The sequence below is a fragment of the Babylonia areolata genome, chromosome 12, assembly GCF_041734735.1.
Source record: "Babylonia areolata isolate BAREFJ2019XMU chromosome 12, ASM4173473v1, whole genome shotgun sequence".
Classification (NCBI taxonomy): domain Eukaryota; kingdom Metazoa; phylum Mollusca; class Gastropoda; order Neogastropoda; family Buccinidae; genus Babylonia; species Babylonia areolata.
The window spans coordinates 29,085,370-29,092,869 of NC_134887.1; the positions used below are offsets into that span (position 1 = coordinate 29,085,370).

At 46.0% G+C, this 7,500-nt stretch overlaps 1 protein-coding gene across 1 annotated transcript in view; it reads left to right on the forward strand.

The window, feature by feature from the left end:
• Nucleotides 1–7,500, forward strand: part of LOC143288135 (cytochrome P450 2B4-like) — a 48,935-nt gene that overhangs the window by 12,745 nt on the left and 28,690 nt on the right. The window lies entirely within an intron of this gene.

The window sequence follows — 7,500 nt, forward strand, 5'->3', positions numbered from 1 at the left end:
AATGTACGTATGCTTGCATCATCTTTGTTTTCTTCTTCTTCCTCCTCCCTCTCTCTTCTATTTCCTGCTCTCTTCTTCTCCCCCCCCCCCTCTCTCTCTCACTCTCGTCATCATCATCATCGTCATCATCATCTCTCTCTCGCTTTCTGTCATTGCACTACAACCATATATATTTATTCATTTACTTTTTTTTTTGTTTTTTGGTAACAAATGCGAGTGTTATGATTATGTGCCTGTAAATGTCACTGTGTATTTTAGTGTTTTGAATGTCATGTGTGTGTGTGTGTGTGTGTGTGTGTGTGTGTGTGTGTGTGTGTGTGTGTGTGTGTGTGTTTTATCTGTATAACTCTTTGTTTGTTTGTTTGTTTTTTTAAAATATATTGATACAATTTCTCTTTGCCCTGGGGGCTGGATAAAAAAAAGAAATAAAATAAAATAAATTTTTAAAAAGAAAAAGCATCTGCATATTTATTGTTATTCCACTTCCCTTATTAAAAATTTTTTTTTTTAATTAAAAAAAGTTCCTTCGTTCGTTCGTTCTCTCTCTCTCAGTTCCAATGAGTGACTGAACTGGATTCTGTCAATCTGCCAAAGTTTTCTTTTTCTATGTATATATATTTTTTTTTCAATATTAAATTTCAAGTCAGAAGGTAGTGGGTGTTAGAAATATACAGGGATACAGGGAGGGGTGTGTGTGTGTGTGTGTGTTCGGAATTTTATTTTATTTTATTTTATTTTATTTTTTTGATGGCTGCGGGAAGTGGGATAACAGATTTTTTTTATCTTTTTTTTTTTTTTAAAGACGAAATATTTGATGGAAGGGATACCACTCCATCCATCACCCTGCCCCCCCCCCCCCCCCACTCCGACCCCCCCCCTCCACCCCCCGCCCCGAACCCCTCCCTCCCTCCCCCACCTCCCTCCCTTTCACCACCACCTCCCACACCCTCCTCTTTCCCCAAGTCTCGGTTATCAACTTGTTTCCATGTAAACATTGCATTGATGCCACCACCGTGTTTTTCGCTTCCCGCGTTCGCGCGCATGATTCTCTCTCTCCTCTCTCTGTATCTCTCTCTACCTCTGTCTCTCTCTCCCTCCCTCTCTCTCTCTCTCCCTCCAGTGTTCAGTGTTCCCTCTCTCTCCCTCCCCCTTTCTCTCCCTCTCTCTCTCCCCCCTCTCTCTCTTTCTCTCTCTCCCTCTCTCTCTCCCCCCTCTCTCTCTCCCTCCCTCTCTCTCTCTCCCTCCAGTGTTCAGTGTTCAGTGTTCCCTCTCTCTCCCTCCCCCTTTCTCTCCCTCTCTCTCTCTCCCCTCTCTCTCTCTTTCTCTCTCTCTCTCTCTCTCCCCCTCTCTCTCCCTCCCCCTCTCTCTCCCTCTCCCCCCCCCTCTCTCTCCCCCTCTCTCTCCCTCTATCTCCCTCTCTCTCTCTCTTTCTGTCTCTAATTTTCGTATCTGCTTTGTTCTTACTACAACAACAACAACTACTACTACTTCTACTACGACCACATCCACCACCACCACCATCATACTAAATCTACTACTACGTCTGTCTACTACTACTGCTGCTGCTGCTGCAATTACCACTACTATCTCGTCTGTAAAGTGTGTGTGTGTGTGTGTGTGTGTGTGTGTGTGTGTGTGTGTGTGTGTGTGTGTGTGTTGCAGATTGTTTTTGTTGGTTAGTTATTTGTTTCTTGTTCTTGTTGTTGTTTTTAGGGTGTATTCATGTTGTTGTTGCTCTTGATACTGTAGTTCTTCAGTCTAATTCACACACACACACACACATACGTACACACACGTACACGCACACGCACACACACACACAAACTTACTAACACACATGTACACGCACATACGCGTGCGATCCCACACACAGACACAGACACACACACAGACACACACACACACACACACACACACATACGTACACACACACACACACACACACACACACACACACGTCCAACTCGATAGAACAAAACCTCTCCATCATCTTCCAGCTGGCCCACACTGCTCACTTACTCACCACTCACCACTGTCCAGACTTCTTATGAAAGCCACCAGCCAGTGAATTAGTCAGTCAGCCCGTCAGGTCAGTCAGCCAGGCAGCCAGTCAACCAGGCAGCCATACCAGTCTTAACTCACTCACTCAGTACGGCCAGTCCTCTCTTCTCCTCTACACAGACCCCTCGGATGTCCAGTGGGTGTCTGAATAAATAACCCAACCTTTAGCTTCCGTCGTCAGAATTGTGGTATTCTTTGTCAACATTCACCTCTTCAGTATAAGAGCCTTCCTCCGCTTGCACTATTTTGATGATGGTAATTGGGGGTGAAACGCTGTTAACGTCGTCTCTTTCGCCGTTCTGTTCGTGTGGAGAGAGTTAAAGGCAGGCTAATACTACTACTACACAAGACAGTCCAGTTCAGCAAGCTGCTGGCATCTTGCCTATTCCACCTGGCAGTTGTCTGTCAGGTCAAGTGGAAAAGCCCACAGCTCCCTTTCTCCTTCCCTCTCTCTCTCTCTCTCTCTCACTGTGGGCTACTCTGTACTGAGTCCATCACGTGTTTATGTGATGATGCAAGCCTGTAGGATGACGTAATTCCAGGGGCAGAGAAAGAGAGGTGGGGGGTTGGGGGGGGGGGGACGGGGGGGGGTTGGTGGTCCTGTCCAGCTTGTGTTTACGTGATGATGTAAGCCTGTAGGATGACACAATTCCAGGAGTAGAAAGAGAGGTGGTGGTGGTGGGGGGGTGGGGTGGGGGTGGCGGGGTCAGGGGGGGGGGGGGGGGGGGGGGGGAGTCCGTTCACCTCGTGTTTACGTGATGATGCAAGCCTGCAGGATGACGCAATTCCAGGAGTAGAAAGAGAGAGAGGGGGTGTGGGGGATGGGGTGGGCGAAGGGGGTTGGTGGTTCGTCTAGCTCGTGTTTACGTGATGATGCAAGATTGCAGGATGACGCAATTCAAGGGGGGGGGGGGTCGAAAGAGAGATGGGGGTGAGTGGGGGTGTAGTAGGGCAGTTCTCTCGTGTTTACGTGATGATGCAAGCCTGTAGAGTGACGCAGTTGCAGGGGTGGGTGGGGGGTGGGGGGGGGGGGGGGCGTAGGTGGCTGGGGGGAGGGGGGGGGGTCGAAAGAGAGGCGTATCTGTGGGTGAGGGAGGGAGGAGAGGGAGAGGTGGAGAGGTAGTGGCAGGCTGTCCATTTCGTATTTACGTGATGATGCAAGCCTGCCTGATGACGCAGTTCCGGGGATAGAAAGGTGGGGGGGAGGAGGGGAGGGGGGAGGGGAGGGGAGGGGAGGGAGGAGCAGTTGGACTGGTTGGGTGTCCCTCTCTTTTTTTTTTTTCTTCTTTTTTTTAAATAAATATTTTATTCAAGTTTAACATTTAATACATACAGACGGACATACAAAACCAACATCTGAAATCAACAATATTTGCCATTGTGCACCACCTAAACTGCAAATCAGGAAAACAACACAACACTGTCTTCATACAGAGAAGAAGAAAAAAAAATGTCACATGCACTGTATAAAACAAGTAAATAAATGAAAAGAAAAAGAAAATAAATAAAAGAACAAACGTTACGTTCGTGGTTGTCAATCATTCTTATTAAGTATGGGCACCATTTTCTAGAAAATGCTATGGACATGGGTGTCCCTCTCTGTCTGTTTACAGGATGGTGAAAGCCTGCAGGAGTGAGAAGGGGTGGTGGGGATGGGGGGGGGGGCCATGCAGGTCACATGATGCTTTTCCAGAGCGCACGAACGCACGCACGCACGCACGCACACACACACACACACACACGAAAGAATGCACACACACACACACACACACACACACACACACACACACACACACACACACACGGCTACTTTTTCTGCAACTGCAGCTGCTTTAAGATGATAATGATGATGATGATAATAATTGTATAAAATCATCATTTGTTTCATCACCATCGTCATCATCATCATCATCATCATCATCATCATCACTGGTCATTTCTCCTTTGCTTGGAAGAAGGAGTTGCTTCCATGTTACAGATGGAATATCATTATTATTATTATTATTGTTGTTGTTGTTCTCGTCATCATCATCATCATCATGATCGTCGTCGTCGTCGTCGACGTTATTATTATTATTATTATTATTATTATTATTATTATCATCATCATCATCGTCATCGTCGTCGTCGTTGTTGTTGTTGTTCTCAGTGATTGTGTTGCTGTTGTGGTCGTAAAGAATGTTGTGATCGATGCTAAAAAAAAAAAAAAAAAAAAAAAAAAATACTCAACCCATTTTCATCTTCTTCTCCTTCTCCTCCTCCTCCTCCTCCTATTCCTCCTCCTCCTCCTCTTCTTCCTCCTCCTCCTCCTCCTATTACAAACTGCTACTACAACAACTACCACAACCACTATTGCAGTTGCTGCTGTCACTGTTGCCATTGCATCATCATCATCACTCACCACCACTAACTATCATCAGTTTGTCGGCGTGCGTACGTGCTTGTTGCTTGTTGGCTTTGCATAGCGTTGGGTGGTGTGCTTTCGGATAACTCTGTTCCTCCTCCTCCCACCCCACCCCACCCCCCCCCCCCCCCCCCATCCCCCACCACCCACACACCACACCCTTCCTCCCTCCCACCACCACGACCACCACCGCCCTCCAGGTGGTCGCAGAAATAGGGTACCAGGAAAAGATAACCGCGTCAAATATCCTGGCTGGCTGACTTCCCCTTTATCTTCTGTTTTCGTAAACACATACTTCTGTGTGTGTGTGTGTGTGTGTGTGTGTGTGTGTGTGTGTGTATCTCTTTGTGTGTGTGTGTGTGTGTGTGTGTGTGTGTGTGTGTGTGTATATCTCTCTCTCTTTGTGTGTGTGTGTGTGTGTGTGTGTGTGTGTGTGTGTGTGTGTGCGTCTGTGTCTGTGCGTCTCTGTGTGTTTGTGTGTGTGTGTGTGTGTGTGTGTGTGTGTGTGTGCGCGCGCGTCTGTGTGCGTCTATGTGTGTGTGTGTGTGCGTGCGTCTGTGTGTGTGTGTGTGTGTGTGTGTGTGTGTGTGTGTTGAAAGAAGCGCATTCATTCCCGTTTGGGCACAGGGCCAGCGAACACTGAGGAATGTCTGAATATTGATAAAACAACTGCTGCCTGGGTTTTTTTTTAATTTTTTTTTTTATGAGTGCACGCGTATGTACATGTATAATATAGTCTTGCATAATCATAATCACCCCCATCTGTGGAATGGTTCTGAAAGTGTGTGTTTGTGTGTGTGTGTGTGGAGGGGGGTGGGGATGGGGGTGAGGGGAGAATGGAGGGGGGTGGGGTGCGGGTTACGTGTGCGTGTGTATGTCTGAATGTCTGTTTGTCTCCCTCTCTATGTCTCTCTGTCTCTGAGTCTGCAGGTCCGTGTATATGCATGTCTGTATGTGTGTGTATGGTGAGGGGGCGGGCGGGGGGAAGGGGGCCGAGGGGTTGGGTGGGGCGGGGGGGGGGGGGTGAGGTGGGGTTGGAGTATGTAGCTTTTTTTTTTTCTTCAAACAACAATTTGTTATTTCAAAGGTTTACAGAATCAAATACATTTTTTTACACACTGGGAAAAGTATAGATAAGAATGACATCAAACGAACAAATGGCAGAAGGTAGAATATTTCAAAAACAGACACTATTACACACACACACACACACACACACACACACACACACACACACACACACACACAGATATATATATATATATAATAGTCAGTCGTGTCCGACTATGACCATCAGCAGAACAGCAGAGGAAGCAACTGCTGTTCTGACTATTTGGGCTAGAATTTGATTATAGTGGAGAGTGTCTTGCCCAAGTACATCCCCACTCTCTCGGCCAAGAGGGTTTTAGGACAGTCGGCGTTGGGATGGTTCAACTAACCCACAAGGCTGCAGCACTAAGAGCCAGTGCAATTTTGCCTCCTAGTTTGAGAGTCATAGTCCTTCTGTAAATGGTTTCCCATTGACTGGAGAAACCATTGATAATACAGCTCTCACTTTGCTGTTGTTTATATATATATATATATATATATATATATATATATATATATATATATATATATATATATAAATGGATACTTATATAGCACACTATCCAGAAATCTGCTCTAGGTGCTTTACAAAAACGCTTTCGTTAACATAAAACATCATATCTATGTTACATACACACACCAAATGTGACTACACGCACACACAATACACATTCATATACATGCATGTAGTTATGTACACATACATATGTATACACACATAGTCAAGCACAGCTAACGCAAAGGAAGTGGACCTGCCACAATTGAACTTATTGCTGAGGGAAAAGGCGAGTTTTGAGACGAGATTTAAAAGATGCGAGGGAATCAGAATGACGGAGGTTGTCAGGGAGCTTGTTCCACGTCTTTGGCGGTTGAAAAGAAAACGATCTGTGTCCATAGGTCTTACGAGGTCTTGACGTGAGGTATCCTGAGAAGTCGAGTATCAGAGGAAGAACGGAGCTGGCGAGACGGGGTATAGATATAGATGAGTTCAGAAAGATACTTGGGGCCAGATCCGTTGACTGCAGGAACAAACAAACAAAGTTTCGGGTCAGAAAAAAGTGGGACTCAGCAGAAGACAAGCTAGCTACACCCCAGGAAAGAACGAAAAACGACCCCAACAGCCTCAACTGACGTCAGGCTGACACTGTGTCTGTTGTTACGTTTTAAAACAACAATGACCCCTTTCTCCCCCCGCACCCCCCCCCCCCCCCCCCCCCCCCGCACCCCCCTGCCCCCTTTATACCTCTTGATGAGGTACTAACCGGTGAAAGGAGCATGAGAAATGGGAAGGGGATGGGTGTGTGTGGGGGGGTGGGGGTGGGGGGGGGTTGGAGACATGGGGGTAAGAGAGGAAGACAGAGAGAAACAAGACAGAGATAGAGACAGAGAGAGAGAGAGATAGTTTGTGTGTTCGTTTGTTTGTTTGTTTGCTTTTTATTTTAATGGGAAAAGGCATTGGAGAGAGAGAGAGAGAGAGAGAGAGAGACAGAGAGAGAGACACAGAGAGAGAGACAGAGACAGAGAGAGAGACAGAGAGAATGTTTTTTGAGTTTGTGCGTTTATGAAAGTGTGGGAGTGCGCCGTGTGTGTGTGTGTGTGTGTGTGTGTGTGTGTGTGTGTGTGTGTGTGTGTGTGTGTGTGTGTCTGTGTGTGTCTGTGTCTGTGTGTGTATAAGTGTATAAGTAGGTACGTACGTACGTACCTACTTATACACTTATACCTACTTATACACTTATACGTACGTACATACATATGTAAGTACGTACGTACACGATAATGTACCAATTGTTCTTTTCATCGCTTTGTTACCTTTGATAGACTATTCCAGTTACTATTCTTATTCGTCGTTCTAATTATTTTCTTTGATTTCCTTTTATTTCTTTATTTCTATGTTTTGTGTCGTTAATGGGCAGCATTGTAAAAAAAAAAAAAGGCCTTTACTGCGC